The sequence below is a fragment of the Humulus lupulus genome, chromosome 6, assembly GCF_963169125.1.
Source record: "Humulus lupulus chromosome 6, drHumLupu1.1, whole genome shotgun sequence".
In the NCBI taxonomy this organism is placed as follows: Eukaryota; Viridiplantae; Streptophyta; class Magnoliopsida; order Rosales; family Cannabaceae; genus Humulus; species Humulus lupulus.
The window spans coordinates 99,091,516-99,113,089 of record NC_084798.1 but is presented as its reverse complement, the minus strand read 5'-3'; the positions used below and the strand labels follow the sequence as shown (position 1 = coordinate 99,113,089).

The following is a 21,574-nucleotide window of genomic DNA, read 5'->3' as shown; positions in this document are numbered from 1 at the left end:
TTACTTATCATATATTACTTGAATCGATTGTGTGCATTTACGTATATATATTTTCATGACCAAGTTTTTGGCGCCGTTGTCGAGGACTTAATTTCCAATATCCAAGTTAATTGTCATTTGTTCTAATTTGGTTGTATTGTTTTATTTTATCTTATTAATGTTTAACATTTATTCAGATCAAGACTTTATTGTGTTTCAGAAATTGTTGGTATATGCGAGGAAGTAGAAAAAAGGAGATTATATCAATAGATCTGGAAATTGAAAAAACGTGCAGACAGAACTGAAAAATAAAGAAAAGGCTGGAATTCACCATGGCTGAAAACGTGAATAATGGTGTGAACAATAATGCAAATATGGGTAATGCAGCTGAGGTAGATCCCCCGCTAAGGAATTATGTACCTACTATTACAGGGATACATTCAAGTATTCAACCTCCTACTGTAGAGGTGAATAATTTTGAAATAAAACCCTTAATTATTCAGATGGTACAAAACTGTGTTCAATTTGGGGGTTACCAAATGAGGATCCAAATCTACATATCATAAATTTTTTGGAGTTATGTGCTACATTTAAGATGAATGAGGTTAGTAATGATGCTGTAAGATTGAGACTTTTTCCATTTTCACTAAGGGGTAGAGCTAAGAGTTGGTTGAATTCATTACAAGCCAACTCTATACTTACTTGGGAAGATTTAGCTAAGAAGTTTCTTGGTAGATATTTTCCTCATGCTAAGTCAGCCAGAATAAGAGGTCAGATTAACAATTTCCATCAATTGGATGGGGAGTCTTTGTATGTTGCATGGGAATGATTTAAGGATTACAAAGAAAATGCCCACATCATGGAATTGAGAAGTGGTTGTTAGTACATACTTTTTATAATGGTTTGGGGTGAAATACAAGGACAGTTATAGATGCAACATTTGGAGGAGCGTCTATGAGAAAAAGCGCTAATGAGGCATATGAGTTGTTGGAAGAGATGGCTATGAATAATTATAATTGGCCTACTGAGCGAGTGAATAAGAATCTAGCGGGAGTCTTAGAAGTTGATCCAATTGCACTCTTAACCGCTCAAGTAGAATCTCTAACTAAACAACTACAACAAACTAATCTCCTCGCACAAGCAATGCAAGTACAGAATGTCATGAGTTGTGAGATTTGTGGAGGACCTCATCCTAATGAACAATGCCTGAACACAACTAGTTGCTCAACTGATGTGAACAACATGCCCTTGGAACAAGCACATGTTATAGGTAATTATGCAAGGCCTATACCCAATACTTACTCAAATTCCTATACACCTGCCTGGAAAAATCATCCTAATCTGTCATGGAAAAATAATCAAGGGTTACAACCACAATATCCACAGCACCCACCTCAACAACCACCTCATCAACCAACTTATGGATTACATGCTAGACCATATTATGATCCAAACCCACGCCCATCTCATCCATCACCTCCTCAAATGAACCCACCAACAATTCAGCCAGACCAATTAAATCAATTCATGACAGAGAGAATGTCTTCTATTAGATGTTTGGAGACACAAATATGTCAATGGGCTTAATTGTTTTCTAGTAGACAACAAGGAAATTTTCCTAGTTCTACAGAGGTAAGTCCTAAAGAGCAATGTCAAGCAGTCACTTTGAGGAGTGGGACTAAGTATGGAGGAACTACAGTGAATTCATCAGGGCAGAATACAGAAAAAAAACAAGTTACTAGTTCCATTCAAGAGGAGGTTACTGAAGACCTTCCAAAACCAGAAAAACCAAAATATTCTGAGCCCACACCAAAAATTCCATATTCTCAATGGTTTCGAAAGGCTAATCTTGACAAACAATTTTCCAAATTTCTTGAGGTATTTAAGAAACGTCACATTAACATCCCTTTTGCAGAGGCTTTAGAACAAATGCCAAGTTCTGTGAAGTTTATGAAGGAAATATTGTCTAATAAGAGAAAAATGGATCTGTTTGCTTAAGTCATAGCCACAATACTTCCAACCCTTGATTCCTTATGGTAACTCCTAGTCTGCCAAAACCCAGATTGATGCTCTCCTCTAAATCCTTAAGCTTCCAAGATTCAGGTCAAAGATAACAGGTCTATTTGATCTGTTTGCTTAAGTCGTTCGTATACCGCTTCGTCTGACAATCGTACGAAGTCTAAACCTAATTCCATTTTTTACATTACTATCCCTAACCTTTAAATTTTCTAACGTGATTTCCAAAGCCCATACTAGTCTTTTTTTCTTAAGATAATAGTTTTGTTTTCCCTTAATTACACTTTCTACCACAAAAGCTCATATTTTTAATTCGACCCCCTATCGCAACTATTATCAACAATTGGCCCCTAACACTTGAAGAAACATATGTGTGGACTGACTAGCAATTCATAAAAATAAAACATACATTATAATTCATTCATATCATATTTCATATAATTAAACACATAAAAACATACAAATTACCATTATATTTTGACCCAAGCCAGATTACCAAAATACCAATTACTAATGGAAGAAGATATTACAATAATCAGCTGTTTTGGGACCTATTTTCATCTTATTTGGCAATGGTGCTATCACCTTTGCAAGAGCCCACACTTTTAAGTATTTGTAAGAAGGTAGCCTACATTTCCAAAGTTCATAGGTCTTTCTTTTTGGGAATCTTATTAAAAACATAGTTAGCCGACAAAATGGCTTCACCCCACATGTTGTGTGGCAATCCAAAAATTATTAACATAGCATTCATCATGTCCTTTAGAGTATGATTTTTTCCATTTTTCCACTCCATTGGATTAGGGAGAATAAGGTGGTGTGACCTCGTGAATAATTCCGTGTTGTGCACATAATTCACCAAATGGTTGTACATATTCACCACCACGGTCATTTCTTATCATCTTAATTTTCTTATTAAGTTGATTTTCAACCTCTTGTTTATAGAGAGTAAATTTCTAAATAGCTTCATTGTAATGCCCCAAAATCCCTAATGCAATTTAGTGGCCGGATTAGTAGGCCGGGAGGGCCATAATTGTTTTATTATGCCATTAAATGATTATATGCATGTTTATGTGAATTATATTATAATATGATGTTAAATGCATGCATCTGGGTCCACATTTGATTATAAGGGCATTTTGGTAATCTGGGCCGTTGAGGGCATATTTGTATATTTTGGGTGCATGTTGTGATTTATGGATGATATCCCATCATTATGTGGATATATTCGAGCTATTCGGCATGAGACGATCTTAGGATGCAAGTTAGCAGTTTAGTCATAACGGGGTCAATTATTGGGATATTGGATAATGAGAATGTTTATTTGAGGATATATTGGGAGTTATTGAGATCAGGAGGAAATTTTGGGAGTTTTGACTATTTTGTCCCCGGGGGTGTTTTTGGGACCCCGAGCATTAGGATTTATTTGAGGTTACTTAAGCTTGAAATTAACTGTCAAAAAGAAACTTACGTTCAAACACCTTTCTCTTTCTCCCGTTATCCTTTGTGACCATTCGTTGCAATTTTAAAGAAAACTTGGGTTTGAAGAGTCGGAATCAAGCGAGGATCGAGGCATAGCGATCTTAAGAAATATTAGAAGCTTCTTAACCGAAGGATTTGGCGAGAAACAACTTGATCAAAGGTAATCTAAGCTTTAAGTTTTGAGTTTTAGAGTTTCTAAGCTTTGATTTGGATTTTGTGTGTTGATGAGTTTTTGATTTGTTTGAGCCTCGGGATTTGATGATTTTGGATCATTGGGATGTTTGGGAACTCTGATTTTTGGATTTGGAGATGTTTAAGTAGGTTTTTAGAAGGATTTAGAAGTGGAAAATTAGGGTTATGGCAGGTTTCCCAGGTGGGGTCGTGGCCCCGTACTTGGACGCCGCGGCCTGAGCATGATGCTGATGACGGTGGAGTTGAGGTGGACTGGGGGCCGTGGCACTGGGGAAGGTGAACTTGGTCCAGTCTCATATAGTTTATCACAGAGATGTAGAAAACCTGCATATAGGCTGAGATCTCATATATTAAAAGAGAATAGGAATCGATTTATGTTAACCTGCTATTAGAATAGAAAGAAAGAAATCTTGAATTGATTAATACAATTAGTAGAATGAAAAGTTGATGAAATTAACTGTTAGAAAAAGCTTATACAGGATCTTTATTTATTTTCATGTATATCTAATATTAAACAAATTAATACGAGATAGCCTAAAACATGTTTCTAAAATTGAATTCAAGAGAAACAAAGAATAGAATACTTACAGTATACGCAGCGGAATTAATAGTCCTTCCTTCAGTTTCTCTAACTCTTGTATCCTCTCTGTCGCAGAGTATTATCAAGAAACTGAACCGATCTTCTATTTTCTTCACGTTCTTCCAATGTATCCTTAGAACCACCTAGACTAGTGTGGGCAATTCTCAACACATGAGATAGATATAGAGAGAAGAAGAGAAAATAACAAAGTGACTTAGAAAAGGACTTGTGTTTAGAGAGAATATAAAACTATCAGAAAATCTGACTTGTGACTTATCTGTCGTCTCTAAAATCTTCTCTCTAAGCACTCCTTTTATAGACTCAATTAGACCATTTAATTTAATTAAAAAATCAATAAAATAACAGCCATTTTGAAGCCCTAGGTCGAAATTATCATGGGCTATAGGCCCGTGAAATTTCCCATTTGATTATAAGCCCATTGGACTTAAAATCAAGGCATGTATTATTTTCTATTGATTTAATTAATTAAATAATTATTTAAATCATTTATCAAATTAATTATTTATAATTTGAACCTTGATTTAAACTTATTTATTAATTTAGATACCAATTTATCTTAATTAATAAATCTGCCATAAATGCTCTTTTCTTCTCAAAATTACACAACTCTGTGAAACTATCCAAAATTGACCTGGTCAACTTTGATAATTCTAATTGATAATTAAATCAATTAATTGAGACTATCTAGATGATTTTATCCAAGGTACAATGGGGACCATGGGCCTATGAAATCAAGCTCCAATAAGTTATCATAAATCTAACAAATAAATTTACTAACTTATTAATTCCTCGTGACTCCACTATAGACTTGGAATTGCACTCTTGAATTCATAGAACGCTCTATAACAAATATAGATACACTATTAATTATCCATTGTTACAACCATAATTTTCACTCAATCCTCTATAGACGGTCTACAATGAGATAGGACTAAAATACCGTTTTACCCCTCATTGTATTTTATCCTTAAAACACTTAGTTCCTTGTAAATGATATTTCAGTAAACTAATTTAATTACTGAAATGAGATCTCTATCATTTATCACCTTGAACCAAACTAAAAGGAAACCATCGTTTCACTTCTTCATCAGAAGCTATAGATGTTCATATCTATGATTAACACTCCCACTCAATTATACTACCGAGTTCCCAAGATGTAAGTATGGGCTAGTCCGTAGGGTAAGCTGGTAACGAACAAGTCAAAGAACTCAAATAATACAATCAGTTAGAATACTAACCACTCAGAATTAAGATTGAATTGACCTATGGTCAACTATATGATATGACTAGAATAGATAATAACAGTATGTTTACTTATCTTATCAACTGTCAATATCGGTCCTGTCCGATGTAACAAATACATCCGATCTTATCTACTTTGCTAATGTTCTGGAAAGAACATAACACTGTAATGTGTAAGTAGATCATATCGTAGATTGGCAAGTCAGTGTAAATCCGGTGCACTGACTAATCTTAGGACTAACTTATTTTGAACATATAATCATATTTATATTCCACTGTGATTACGTCACTATAAATAAGATTAGCTATATGCTCGGGATTTAATAGAAGTTTATATTAAACAAATAATCATGAAAATAAACATGTGAGCAAAGTGATTGACCAAGTCAAAAAATGATTTCTATTGTTTTATTGATAATAAAATGTGATTACAAAGAATTTGGGTTTTAATTAGGGCATAAAACCCCAACATTAACACCCTAGGTGTTTTTCATAGTGATTTAAATCTTTTAGTTAGTTGTTTTCTTGTTTAAAGTATTTTCATATTTAAAATTAAATTCAAAATTCAAATTCTTAGTTGCCAAATAGAAATTTAAAGAACAATTAGTGGTACTTGGAAGATAGTCTTCGAGTGAACGATACTTTACTTATCATATGTTACTTGAATCGATTGCGTGCACTTGCGTATATATATTTTCACGACCATTTATCTAAGGACATGAGATAAGTAGATCTCACCTTATGTGAACTACTTGCTCATATGTTTGAAATTCTTCATCTTGTGAATGCATTTGAATTACTTGATTTTTATGTGCCTTGGACATGGCTATGAATTGAATCTATGATTATGCATGGATTGTCTGATTGTATTATCTATGAGATTATGAATGGCTGACTCTGTGCCTGAGCTTATATTATATTTGTGAATGCTAGGTCAAAGATGAAATTTGTGTTTCTATGATTGTGAGTGATTGTTATGATTAAGATGAGTTTTGTGATTTGATATACTTTAAGTCAATGTTTGACTTTTTTGGTCACTACATGAAATAACTAGTGTACTAGTTTCTAGAATTAGGACTCTTACACTAGTGAGATAAGGCTCATTTATAGACGATGGCTAGGGGGCTTATGCTCCACGTGAGAGATTTATGGTTCGGTTAGCTACAGTGACATTTTGTCCAGGAGATAAGTATACTGGTAAAACTTAGGAGTCTTCATGATCCTAGGGGTGCTTATGCTCCATTATGATATTGTATAGTCCGGTTTAAATCTATGACAATGTTTGTTATTGGTCCTGTTAGCACTATGACATTTTGGCCATGAGATAAGTATAATGGTAAAACCAAGGAGTCTCCATGATCCTAGGGGTACTTGTGCTCCATTGTGATATTGTATAGTCTGGTTCAAATCTGTGACACTATTTGTTATTGGTCAGCTAGTTAGCTACTGTGACATTTTGGCCAGGAGATAAGTATAATGGTAAAACCTAGGAGTCTCGATGAGCCAGTGTGAATCCACTACATCCATGATAGTATTAATATCCTCAAAAATCCAATGATTACCCTTGTTGAGGATTTATGACTGAAATACTAGTGTTGAGACTTGGGTCTCCACTACTAATTTTGTAGGCATGTTTTAGAGGCACATGATAGCCTCAGATTATTTTGGTAACTACCATGTTGGCTTCTAGGGTTAGCCTTGGTTTATGGTTAGTTACTTTGCAGGCTAATACCATTATTGGCTATCATCTTCGTGAGCCAAACTATTGATGTAATATTAGGATTGGTGTAGGGCCACGGTTGAGACCCACACCGCGGCCCGCCCCCTGAAACAGAGGCTAGGCCTCTCTGAACACAGACACGCATCGCGGCCCTGCCCCTGTGGCGCCACAGCGCTCCCTTACCTCAGAGCCTTACTGGCTTTTCCTTGCTCCATAGGGCCGCGACACTCTAGAACAGAGCTGTGGCCCAGCCCCTCGAACCCAAAAAATCCACCATTTTTGACATTCAAACCTCACTCAAAACCACCCAAATTCATCCTAATTCCATAACTCAATTATCACAGAACCTCTACATGATTCCAGCAACATAATCCAGCAAAAACCTAGCCTAGAAACTCATCAAAATCCCACTTCAATCTCTGAAACCCAAAAGCTCAAGAACACTAAAACCAGCCAAGAAAACACTAGAATTCAAACATTAAATTATAAGTTCGAGCTTACCTTCACTGCAGAACCAATTCTCTAAGAAATTTCTGAGCTAACTCCCAAGTTCCTAGCTTCAATTTAGTCTTCAATTTCAAAACCCAGAAATCTCTTAGAACTCAACCAAAATCACAGAATTCTAATGACCAAAAGTGTAATTCAATTCTTACCTCAGTCCTGGTCGAATCCCTTAGCTAAAACTGAGCTAATCCTTCAAAATTTTAGCTAAAATCACAAAGTTTCCATCTTAGTTCCCTTAGTTTTCAGAAGTTCCCTTGAGAAAGAGATAAGAGAAGGGAGAGGAGAAGAAGAAAGTCGGTTTGGGTTTATTCTACTGCTTTCTGAGCTTTACCTAGTCTCACTTTAGTTAATTAAGTCAATCCCGAGGCTCGGGGTACCGAAAACGTCCCCGAGGGAAAAATGGTAAAATTCCCCATTATTCCCACTTAAGCTTCCTAACCTCAAATATATCTCCAATTATTTACTTCCATGAACCAATAACCCAAATAATCATCTAGTAAATGAAATACCCCTTGACTTGCCCCAAGTCAAATTGTGACTTTCCTGCTAATTAGCTCCCTAGGATCGCCTCAAGTCGCATGCTGCAGATTTACCCACATAATAATTTGGTCCTCACAATTATAACATATAATCACATTTACATTCATATAACCATACAAGCATGCTTATCATAGAATCATGCCTTAAACTAATAAATTCACACACAAACCAATTATGCCCTCCCGACACACTAATCAAGCCCCTTAAGCCATATTAGTGATTTTGGGTCATTACAAAGACAGAGTATCAGAAATCAGTAGGGCCATTGTAGCCTTTGAGTATTTTATAGTGGAAATAAGGAAACATCGTGATGGGTTTCGCGGTGGAGTTGCCCAAGATAGTGGGCCAGTATAAGTTTGTTTGGGTCATCATGGACTAGTATTCAAAGTGAGTTCATTTCTATCAGTAAGGACAAGTAATACAGCTGATTAGTTTTCAGACCTCTTTGTGAAAGAGGTAGTGCGCCTTCATGGAATTCGAGGTCCATCTTATCAGATGAAGACTCTATTATTACTTCCAAGTTTTGGAAGGGTTGCAGAAGGTGATGAATACATATTTTATTACGCTCAGACTGATGGTAAATCAGAGAGAGAGAGTTATCCAATTATTATCGGAAGAACATCTTATAAGATGAATGAAATATTATATCTGGATCCTGAGGTAGCTTAGAGGATCATTGAGGTTTTGAAAAGGTTGGACCTTGGAAGCTCACTTCTCAGAGTAAATGGAAAAGTTACGTTGATTTGAGATACAGGAACATGAAATTCCAAGTAGAAGATTGTGTCTCCCTTAAAGTATCACCATGGAAAGGGGTGAAGAGGTAAGAGCAAGTCGAGCCCTAGATTGATGTGACCATTTGAGTCTTGGATAGGACCGGTCAGGTTGCCTTTGGGTTGACCTTTGTTTTGGTGCTGTCAGTTGTGTACAGTGTATTTATATTTTCATGTTGAGGACATGGGTTAGAAGAAACTCATGAGTTGAGTTATGAGAATCTGGGGATTTAGGCTAAGTTATCCTGTAAGGAATAGCCAGTCCAAATATGAAGTCGAAAGAATAAGGTTCTGAGGAACAAAGTGTACCTTGAGTTAAGGTAATGTTACAGAAATAGTGAGGTCGAGGGAACGACCTGGAAACTGGAATCAGTGGTGCAGAATTCTTATTTTGGGCAGTTCAGATAAATTTCGAGGACGAAATTTCTGTAAGGAGGGGATAGTTGTAATGCCCCAAATTTCCTAATAAGGTTAATGACCTTGATTAGGAGGCCAGGAGGGCCATAATTGATTTATTATGTGATTAAATGATAATATGCATGTTTAGGTGTATTAAATATGCATGTGAACCCATTTCTGATTAATTGGTTGATTTTCATATTTTGGCCATTTCGGGCATATTTGGCATATATGTGATATGTGTGTGGTGCTTTATTATTATTTGGTTATGCTAGGGTTACTCAGCACGAGACGATCCTAGGAGGTAAGCTAGTGGAATAGTCGCAATGGGATTTATTCTTGACTCATAGTGAGTTAAGGGGTATTTAGCATTACCAGGTTATTGGGTAATGGGAATAAGTAAATGATGATAATTTGGAAGTTAGTAAGATCAAGGGGAAATTCTGGAGGTTTTGACTATTTTGCCCCCGGAGACGTGTTCGGGACCTCGAGCATTAGGATTTGTTTGAGGCTACTTAAGCTTGAAGTAACCTATTAAGAAATAAAAAGAACGTTCAGTAAGTTCTCTCTCCCTCAAAGTTCCATTTTCGTCTCCCGATTGCATTTTCGAAGGACACTTGAGTTCTAGGACTCGGATTCAAGCGAGGATCGAGGCATAGCGATTCTAGGGAATATTAGAAGCTTATTAATCAGAGGATTTAGTTGGGAAACAACTGAATCAGAGGTAATTTAAGTTTTAAGTTCTAAGTTTGTAAAGTTTTTAAGCTTGAATTGGATTTTGTATTTTGATGAGTTTTTGGATGATTTGAGACTTGGGTTTTGTTGGTTTTGGATCATGGGGATGTTTGGGAACTTTGATTTTTGGATTTTGAGATGTTTGGATAGGTTATTGGAAGGTTTTTAAAAGGAGAAATCGAAGTTTTTTCTGGGTTTCGAGGTGGGGCTGCGACCCTGTTCTTGGGCGCCGCAACCCAAGCTTGTTACAGGTGGGCGGTGGAGATGAAGGGCCTGCGGGCCGCGGTGCTTGGGAAGGAGGGCTGTGGCGCTTGGTGCAGGTGTCTGAGGCTGGAGCCTCTGTTATGGTTGGGGGCCGCAGCTCAGTGAGATGGGGCCGCGACAGTTAAGGGCATTTATGTCTGAAGTGATGTTTTGATCATGGGAACCCGAACCTTAGGCCTCGGGATCGTTCCTACTATCCGATTTATTGGGATTCGACGTCCCAGAGGATAGGTCTTGGTTCCAATAATGGGTTTTAGAACTAGAACCCATTGGATCACCATTTATGGTTGTGACTAGGTTATCACTAGGGGCTTGGAATCAGGATCATGCTTGTGGCTCATTTATTGGTAACCTGTGCTTGGACCAAAGGTAAGAAAACTGCACCCTATATATATGACATGGTTGGTTATTATTGAGGCATGTTGAGTGTTGAAATGTAGACATTGAATGCATATTAAATGTTTAGAAAATCTTGCTTATTCGTAATGCACGAGAAACATGTGGTTAGGGCATGCCATGAATGTTAAATATGAGATTGATCAGAGCTTGAGTCTCCGTGTTTGTGCATGAACTTAATTATGCTAGAAATTGTTAAGTAAGCATGTTGAATGCCCTGTATTCGGATATTTGACATATGATATATGCCTGGTAGCATTTCTTACTTGTGCGTGGCACTGACTTACTAGTCAGAATCGGAAATGGTGTCAGAACTAGCTGTGAAGCTGTGACTTACTAGTCAAGTTCGACAGTAGTTTTGAGCACTGGTCATATGTTACTAACCTAAGAGTCAGGAGCGGCATAAGCGTCGTGAACGTAGAGTCGATGAAAGATTAGATCTAATCGACATATGCATTGAATGACTCATTATGAGCATTAACGCCGTACCGGCCCTAAATTCGATGAAAACTAAAAGCGCTTGCCTAGTTCTATGACTAGCTACTCAGAGCCGGGGCCAAAAGGCCCAGGTGACCGTATAGTCACATGGCTAGAGGGAACGGAACCCGCAGTAGTGACTCTATGGTCACTTGATTGGTTTGCATTGGTGACTTGCTTATCAATCACTTATTATATTTAAGCTAGTGACGTGATCACTTATTTGTAAAGGGAACGGAACCCACCTTAGTGACTTTTACAACTGTCACTCTTCAATTTAGGGCTATAAGCCCAGCATGGTTATCTAAACCACCAGCGTTAAATCACTTATCTGATTAAGATTGACTTGATAGTCATCCACTTAGAAGAGTAGGATTCCTTATCCTGGAAACCCCATCATTACTTGAACGTATTTGCATGCGTGATTAAGGCTATTATTGCTAGGCATGCACTTTATGATTTGATGACATGTTATTACTGTTCATGAGCATATTGAGTTTTCTTGCTGAGCTTCGGCTCACGGGAGCTATATGGTGTAGGTAAAGGCAAAAGAAAGCTGGACCATCCTTGAGTTGGAGAGCTTAGGTGACGATGTGTACATATGCAGCTGCTCGACCGCGACGGCCGAGGGTTGAAAGAGGAACTAGGGTTAAACCCTATTTTGCAGCTAAGGTCGGCTGGTTGTAAATATTTTGTTGTAATAAACCTTTAAATTATATTTTTGGAATCCCAATGTATACAGTAAACGTTTTAGTGGAACGTTATATCTTAACCAAAATTTTTAATCCTAAATCGCTAATCATAATTAGTTACATGATTATGGCCAAATGACTCGATTAGCGAGTTTAGCACTGTTTAAAATGCACACCGTAACAGTCCCTGGAGTTTAGGGCGTTATAAGTCAGATGTATAAGATCTAAAATTTTAGAGTTAGCCTAATTATTTTATTAGTTTAGTTTACTTATTTCTTTATTTATTTTTGCATTTATGATTGTACTTAGTGAAAACCTTTTTTCCAAATGAATAAATTGTTATTTTTCAATGACATGTATGAGGTTGGTTTTTTTTTTTACAATCATAATAAATAATAAATTCAATAAATAATGACTAAGTTCATTGAGGGTGAATACAAATCAATGGACCAGGTTTTGTATTGAGAGTTTAGGGGGCCATAGTAGTGGGAACAATTTTACTGATCCCAGCCCTCCCTCAATATGGTTTACTTTGGAACAACGACGAGTTTCGAGCCTAAGATATAAGTCATATAGGATGGTTAGAAACAAACTTAGAAAATAATAAAGATGGCTTATTTTTCTAAGTATAGAAACACAGGCTAATTATAAAGATGGCTTATATAATTTTTCATAAGAAATCATAATTGATAGGTCCGAGTTATGTTTGCTTAGACTAAGTTTTGCCTTAGAACTTATTAGGGTAAGTTCTAACATGTTTTTATCGACTGTTAGAACTTTGCTGAAGATGTCGCTCAGAAGGTCTGCACGCACAGCCGGAAATGCCTCCAGCGCCACCAACGAGACTAACGAAGCCCCTCCAGTTTGAAGAAGGGGAACGCGTGCTACCAATGTTGCTGCCAACATAAATGCACCGCCTCCAGTTGACAACACCGCTTAGATTGTCAGGCTACGTCAACAAGTGGAAGAATTGTTGTAGCAACAATGACAACAGAATCAACCCCAGCCTCAGCCGCAACCGTAGCCTCAGCCAGCGACTTAAGCGCCCCAGCAAGTAGGTCCATTTGGGGGACGGCCGATGGCGAACTATGCGCCTTATCCAGCTCAGTACATAGAGCCAGTCTATGAGCGTTTCTGTAAGCAGCACGCTCCAAACTTTAAAGGGACAACCGACCCCTTCGAGGCAAAAGAATGGCTCAAGAATGTAGAGCTGATACTTGCACACATGAACCTCGGCAGCGCGGATCGCATGTCTTGTGTTTCCTATCTTTTGAAAAAGGATGCCAGAATCTGGTTGGATTTAGTACAAAAAACTCACGATGTCACCACCATGACATGGACTAGATTTGTGAAGCTATTTCACAAAAAGTATTACAACTCGGCTGTCATCGCTACGAGGGTAGAAGAGTTTGCCAGTCTGAAGTAGGGAAATCTGATAGTAGTTGAGTATGCTCGACAGTTTGAACGACTAGCCAAGTTCACGCTAGAGTTGGTCCCAACCGATTTCTTGAAGGTTACCAAGTTCACTAGGGGACTCAGACCCAAGATTGAGCTAGGAGTCAAGCTTGCAAATCCTAGAACCACTTCTTACGACGATGCTCTAGAAACGACTATAGAGGTGGAAAGGCTTCAGGCAAAAGTTAGTAAGGAGGAGGCCAACAAGTCTGAACCTAAGTAGCATAATCAGACGCAGAATGGTCCAAACCACAACAACAACCACCAGCACAACAATGATGGCTAGAAGTGGAAGCATCCTGGTAGTAAGCAGGCCGATGGTGAAAAAAGAGCATGGAATAGCAATGGGAATAATAGGTTGGGTTAAGTAGAATAACTGCAATGCTCCTGTGGATGCCAAAAATCCACCAAGAAAAAATCTCTAATCCTTGGTTGAAATACGTGGCTAATGATCACTTAGTCATGCTATCGGGCTCGGGCCTATAGGTTTCACAAGACCACGTTCTAGCCAACACTCCCAAGTGCCCCGCAGGTCTCTGCCTTGCTGAAGATTTGAAGGCTCACGACACCCTTGTGTCTCATGCCCCTAGGCCTTGCGAGGCCCCCGCCTCGGACCCATGTGTCGGGCGTCCATGTGCCTCGAGAGACCCTTGCGTGGTTGGAGACCTGAGTGCCAAGCGCTTATGAGTCATGCATCGATGCGGATCATGAGGCATCTGCCTCGCTGAAGACTAGAACCCCTCGTGCCCAGGTGCCTCACGCTAGGTTCCGCGGACCCACCACCTCGGCCGTGCAACAACGCTTCATGACAGGTCCCATGGATCCACCACCTCGACCGTGTAGCAGTGCCCCGCGCCAGGTCCAACAGACCCATCACCTCGGCCTTGCAGCAGCGCCAGGTCTCGCTGACCCACTGCCTAGGCCGCGCAGCAGAGCCTCGTGCCAGGTCCCGTGGGCCCACTGCCTCAGCCGTGCAGCAGCACCTCGCATCAGGTCCAGCAGACCCACTGCCTCGGCTGCACAGCAGTGCCTCGTGCTAGGTCCCGCGGACCCACTACCTCGGTCGTGCAGCAGCGCCTCGTGCCAGGTCCCACGGACCCCCACCTCGGCGGCATAGTAGTGCCTCGCACCAGGTCCCACGGAAACACAACCTCGGTCGGGCAGTAGTGCATTGCGCCAGGTCCCGCGGACCCACTGCCTTAACCACGAAACAGTGCCTTGCGCCCGGTCCAGCGGACCCACCACCTCGGCCGCGCAGCAGCGCCTCGCGCCAAGTCCGGTGGACCCACCACCTCGGCCACACATGCTAGGTCCCACATACACCACCTCGGCCGCATAGCAGTGCCTTGCACCAGGTCCTGCGGACTCACCATCTTGGCCACGAAACAGTGCCCCGGGCCAGGTCCCACGGACACCACCTCGGCCGTGCAGCAGCGCCTCATGCCAGGTGTCGCGGACATGCCTCACCATACACCCGCTAGCCTTGTCATGCGAGACACCATGCCTTGTGCTCAATGGTCCATGCGAGACTCCACATCTTGTCAGGATAAAACCCGCGAAAGGCGCCTTGCCTCGCCATATCTTCCATGAAAACCCATAAGTTCTACAACACTTAACCAAATGTAAGAAAGCCTGGTGAAAAGGTGTATCTTTGAAATAGGAAAGAGAACCATCAGGTACAAGGCATGCCCACGAGTATGCGATGTACAACCTTGAGCAGGACAGAGGCGCAAATCTGACATTCGTACCCAACAAGTAGTGGAGGTAAGACACAGTACCAAGGCATGAGTGCTTTTGCAGACTCCTGACATATACAGGAGCCGACCACCACTCCTCCAACACCACTACCACCTACAGTTTGAATATGCATCTCCTTGTCTCTTCGGGACCACAATGTACCAAGAGCCATTAGAGCTCACCTATAAATAGTGCCTCACTTCATCATTGAGGGGGTTTGAAAATTCATTGTATACAGAGGTTATTAAACAATATATGGGTTTTTACTCCATTGTTGATATGCATTTATCCTTCCTCAAGTCTATTCTAAATTCTCAGTTAGTTATTATCTTACTAAACTTTGTGTTTTCTGACCTAACAACGTTGACGAGTTCTCATCGTCAACAGTTTGGCACCGTCTGTGGGAAGGAAAACTGTCAAACTGTTGTTATTCCATCAATTTTGACAAGAAAAAATGCCAAGGCATTCAAAATGCCTACTGGAATCTCAGGATGCTGAGATCCACCTTGACGGAGGCCAACCGAAAGCCTCTAGAAGAGACCCTCCACCACCTGAGAATGGAGACATGCTGATGGAACATTCAACCCTTGGAGATGAGAAGGAGGCAACACTTCTGGCAGTCCAACCTAGGGGAGGTTATCGTGAACCATCTACGACACGTGTGTGTGGCCTGAGTACGCACCCTCCTCCTGAACCATCGATTGCACCACGCTCCGTCCAACGAGACCCATGCTCCTCTTTGCATAGGCCTGACAACAGTTTGCAGGTGCACTCTGTGAGTCCCAGCTCCAGAACTCGCTTTTATGAGGATGAGAAACACAAATTGCACATAAAAAATAGAAGGCTAGAAGGCGCAATAAAGAACATCCAGGAGGTGTTGAATGACCTGCTGCAAGGAAGGTCGAGCATACCCTTTCCTCAGCATAAGAGAGAAAAGCATGCACGAGGAGAAACCACCATACCCGTGGACGGTGACAAAATGCAGCTCTCCAGTTGTTATACCCCTCGCCCAGAACGCGAGGAATATTAAACACCAGTGGCAAAACCTGGTGCGAACCCCACCTACGGGAGGTGTAGACACAAGATTACCCCCACAAAAGCCTCACCTGACTTGAGGGGGAAATTTAACCTGAGAGGGTCTGGGGTAAAAACCACACCCCCGCGGCTCCCCTGAGGGACACAACCAAAGCAAGGGTTCAGTCTGAGAACCCGCATGATTCCTTAAGCAAAAAGAAGAAGGAACTAGACACCGAAATGCAAAGCCCTTAAGGCAAGATTATTGCTGTACCTGGGGGGCACAGAGATGAAGAAGAATTTGACCATGATTCGACCTTCACAAGCGAGATCCAAGTTGAGAAACTCCCCACTAGCTTCAAAGAGCCTCGCATGGCTCCGTACAAGGGCACTACAGATCCAAAGTATCACTTAGACTTCTTTAATAACTTGATGAGGTTAAGGGGGGTCAACAGTAGAGCAAAGTGCCATTGCTTTGTCGTTGCACTTAAAGGAGTTGCGTAAAAGTGGTTCAAGAGGTTAAGGCCAGGAACCATCAAGTCGTGGTAGCAATTCTCTGATGAATTTCTTCAGCAATACCGTGCAGTCTGTGATTATGTTATGCCAATTACCAGCCTTGCTAACATAAAACAAGGCGAGAATGAAAGTCTAAGGACCTATATCCATAGGTTCAATATGGAAGCAACAAAGTTGGGAAGTTCAACTAGAGAGGAGCTCAAGATGGCTATTACAGCCGGAGTTCGTCCAGTAAGCAGGTTATGGGGTAACATGCTCAAGAGAGAGGTTACAAACTTAGATGACTTCTTCGAAAGAGCCCAGAAGTATATACGTGTGGAAGAGGGCCATAAGAACTTGCATGTTGAGGAAAGTGAATCTTCCTCCGATCACCCTTCTACCAATACATCTAAAGATTCCATGTAGAAGAGAACATCATGATAGAGGAGTTGCTGATTAAATTGAAAATTGGAAGAGGTCTACAAAAAGGCTTCAAAGAATAAGCTAGTAGGATTCATCGAATCATCGCAATCGGCCCCCATAAAGATCCAAAGGAATCGCCTAGCTGATTCCAGAGATCTGGAATCGTTAAAGCATATGGGAGAGAATGAAAAACAAAGTACTTGGCAAGAAAGATCCAACAAACCACTTACAAGATATTGGACCCGACCTCAACATGCACTTAGCCATGTGCAAAATAGCTGCCTAGCCTCGCAAGCCTCAATAGGCATCTTGCCTTGTCCAAATTTGGTGTCCAACCTCACGAACCTCCACAGGCACTTAGCCATGTGCAAAGCAAGTGCCTAACCTCACGAGCCCCAATAGGTACTTGGCCAAGTGCAAAACAGGCATCTAGCCTTGCGACATACATACATATAAAAGTATTTATAATACATATATGTGAGAGCGGTGAACCTTATGAGACAACATTTGAATCTATAAGGACTAGCTACCCTTATAGAATCTAAAAAAGTCAAAAGTGACCTCGTTACGGACAAACCAATCCTGTAAAAGGACCACATCACAGAAGATGAAAAGGGAGCCCAAAGAGATCCCTAAGTCTAGATCGACTGAGTCGCCTTACCAAGGGGAAAATAGCCTTGAAAATAGGTGTTCACAAGATTTCACAAGGACCATCTCCCTACAAGGGTCCCGACTCGAGGAAAGATCACCTCAAAATCCAAAAAAGGGTCTCAAAGAAGACGCTTATGAAAAGGGTCTCAAAGAAGATGCTTGTGAAAAGGGTCTCAAAGAAGACGCTTGTGAAAAGGGTCTCAAAGAAGACGCTTTCAAAAAAGGGTCTCACAGAAGACGCTTGGAAAAAGGATCTCGAAAAAGACGCTTGCAAAAATAGTACTATGCATAATAACGAAAAGGACGCTTCTCGCATAAAATAAAATGTGAGCGCAAAAATATATAAAGGACAGTGAGAACCCAAAGGGTCAACATATCCTTACGAGTAATCAAGGTAAACCAACAGACACGAATCACACGTAGTAGAGGGGTCCTAAAAGGAACCCTTTCAAAAGAAAGCTATTGACCATGAGGACTTGTGAAAGTCCCTCACACAAAAAAAGAAAAGAAAAGAGAGAATGGCTTGTCAGAGTCCTAGACTAAGGAAAACAAGGCGATGAGACACCTCACACCTTGCAAGAGGATCTCGCATAGCAAGGGCACCCTCCCTCGGCAAGACTACCCTCGAATTTATAGCTCAATCAGGCTCCATTCCTTCATTGGACATCTATATAAATCCCACATAAATGACGAATGAAGTCATGGAAACACAAAAGAAGGTTAAGAGGCCTCACACAGCGAGAGGGCCCTCGCATAGGGAGACCAACTATAGCCTAGTGCTTCCAAGCACTCTTGTCTAAATGTTTAACGTGCCCCTAAGCCTTGTATAAGCCTTATCCTTGGAAGGAAGGTCGATGAAGGCCCCGGGATGTCAAAGGATTAAGCACGAAGAAAAGGAGTCAAGCCTCACCATGTGAGAGGGTCTCGCTGTGCGAGACTATCTCGCATAGCAAGGTCCCCATCACCCAATAGTGCTGAATGACATCCTTTGCTGCTTTATATGCCTCCAAGAATAATGCAAGTATTGCACTCATGAAAAATAAGTATAATATCACAATAAGTCTACAAGGACATCTAAAGACCTCCTCATAAACTTGGGGGGGGGGGGGGGGCAAGTGTGGATGCCAAAAATCCAACAAGGAAGAAGTGTGTAATCCCTGGTTGAAATACGTGGCTAATGATCACTTAGTCATGCTATCGGGCTCAGGCCTATAGGTCTCAGGAGACCAAGTTCTAGCCAACACTCCCAAGTGCCCTGCAGGTCTCTACCGTGCTGAAGATTCGAAGGCTCACGACACCCTTGTATGTATCGTGCCCCTAGGCCTTACGAGGTCCCCATCTTGCGCCCATGTTTCGGGCGTCCATGTGCCTCGAGAGACCCTTGCATGGCTGGAGACCCGAGTGCCAAGCTCTTATGAGTCATGCACCGATGTGGCTCACGAGGCCTCTGCCTCGCTGAAGACTAGAACCCCTCACGCCTAGGTGCCACGAACCCTAGCGCCTCACGCCAGGTTCTGCAGACCCACCACCTTGGCCAGGCAGCAGCGCCTCGCGCCAGGTCCCGCAAACCCACCACCTCGACCGTGCATCAGCGCCCCAAGCCAGGTCCAGTGGACCCATCACCTCAGCCGTGCAGTAGCGCCCCGTGCTAGGTCTCGCGGACCCACCTCCTCGATTGTGTAGCAGAGCCTTGTGCCAGGTGCCGCGGACCCACTACCCCAGCCATGCAGCAGAGCCTCACGCTAGGTCCCATGGACCCACTGTCTCGGTAGCACAGAAGAGCCTCACACTAGTTCCCATGGACCCACCGCCCCAGCAGCGCCTCGTGCCAGGTCTCGTAGACCCACCACCCAAGCCGTGCAGTAACGCCTCGCACCAGGTCACGCAGACCCACTACCTCGGTCGCGCAGCAGTGCCTCGCCCTAGGTCCTGCGGACCCACCTCCTCGGCCGCACAGTAGTGCCTCGCGTCAGGTCCTGCAGACCCACTGCCTCGGTCGCGTGGCAGCGCCTCATGCCAGGTTTTGCAGACCCACCACCTCGGTCGTACAGTAGCGACTCGTGCTAGGTCCCGCGGACCCACCACCTCGGCAGTGCAGTAGCGCCTCGCACCAAGTCCCGCGGACCCACCACCTTGGCGGTGCAATAGCGCCTCGCGCCAGGTCTCGCGAACCCACCGCCACGGCCGCGCAGCAGCACCTCATGTCAGGTCTCGCAGACCCACCACCTCGTTCATGCAGCAGCGCCTCGCGCCAGGACCTGCGGACCCACCACCTCGACTGCACATCAAAGCCCTGCGCTATGTCTCATGAACACCACCTCTACTGCACAGCTGCGCCTCATGCTAGGTCCCGCTAACCCACCACCTCGGCCGCGTAGCAGTGCCTCGCGCCAGGTCCTGCCGACCCACCACCTCATCCGCTCAACAGCGCCCTGCGCCAGGTCTCGCAGACACCACCTCAGCTGTTCAGCAGTGCCTCACACTAGGTTCCGCAAACCCACTGCCTCGGTCGCGCAGCAGTGCCTCGCGCTAGGTCCTGCGGACCCACCTCCTCGGCCGCACAGTAACGCCTCGCGTCAGGTCCTGCAGACCCACTGCCTCGGCCGCGTGGCAGCGCCTCGTGCCAGGTTTTTCGGACCCACCACCTCGGCCGTACAGTAGCGCCTTGCGCTAGGTCCCGCGGACCCACCACCTCGGCAGTGCAGTAGCACCTCACACCAAGTCCCGTGGACCCACCACCTCGGCGGTGCAATAGCGCCTCCCGCCAGATCTCGGGAACCCACCAACTTAGTCGCGCAGTAGCGCCTCGCGCCAGGTCTCGCGGACCCACTGCCACGGCCACGCAGCAGCACCTCATGTCAGGTCTCGCAGACCCACCACCTCGTTCATGCAGCAGCGCCTCGCGCCAGGACCTGCGGACCCACCACCTCGACTGCACAGCAGTGCCCTGCGCTAGGTCTCATGAGCACCACCTCTACTGCACAGCTGCGCCTCATGCTAGGTCCCGCTAACCCACCACCTCGGCCGCGTAGCAGTGCCTCGCGCCAGGTCCCGTCGACCCACCACCTCAGCCGCGCAACAGCGCCCTGCGCCAGGTCTCGCAGACACCACCTCAGCCGTTCAGCAGCGCCTCGGGCCAGGTCCCACGAACATGCCTCGCCATAGGCCCACAAGCCTTGTCATGCGAGATGCCCTGCCTTGTGCTCAAGGGTTCATGTGAGACTCCACATATTGTTAGGATAAAGTCCCGCGAAAGGCACCTTGCCTCACCATATCTTCCATTACGATCCATAAGTTCTACAACACTTAACCAAATGTAAGAAAGCCTAGTGAAAAGGTGTATCTTTGAAATAGGAAAAAGAACCATCAGGTACAAGGCATGCCCATGAGTACGGGATGTACGACCTTGAGTAGGACAGAGGCACGACTTTGACTTCCGTACCTAACAAGTAGTGGAGGTACGACACGGTACCATGGCAGGAGTACTTTTGCAGACCCCTGACATATACTGGAGTCGACCACCACTCCTCCAACTCCACTACCACCTATAGTTTTAATATGCAACTCCTTGTTTCTTCGGGACCACAATGTACCAAGAGCCATTAGAGCTCACCTATAAATAGGGCCTCACTTTATCATTGAGGGGGTTGGAAAATTCATTGCATACAGAGGTTATTAAACAATATACATGTTTTTAATCCATTCTTGATCTGCATTTATCCTTCCTCAAGTCTATTCTAAATTCTCATTTAGTTATTATCTTACTAAACTTTGTGTTTTCCAACCTAACATT

General features: G+C 42.9%; 1 non-coding gene across 1 annotated transcript; it reads right to left on the bottom strand.

The window, feature by feature from the left end:
* Positions 1-739: 739 nt before the first annotated feature.
* On the bottom strand, positions 740-845 carry LOC133787467 (small nucleolar RNA R71). Its single transcript, XR_009872488.1, has one exon. It is a non-coding gene; the product is annotated as a small nucleolar RNA R71 (small nucleolar RNA).
* Positions 846-21,574: the final 20,729 nt, after the last annotated feature.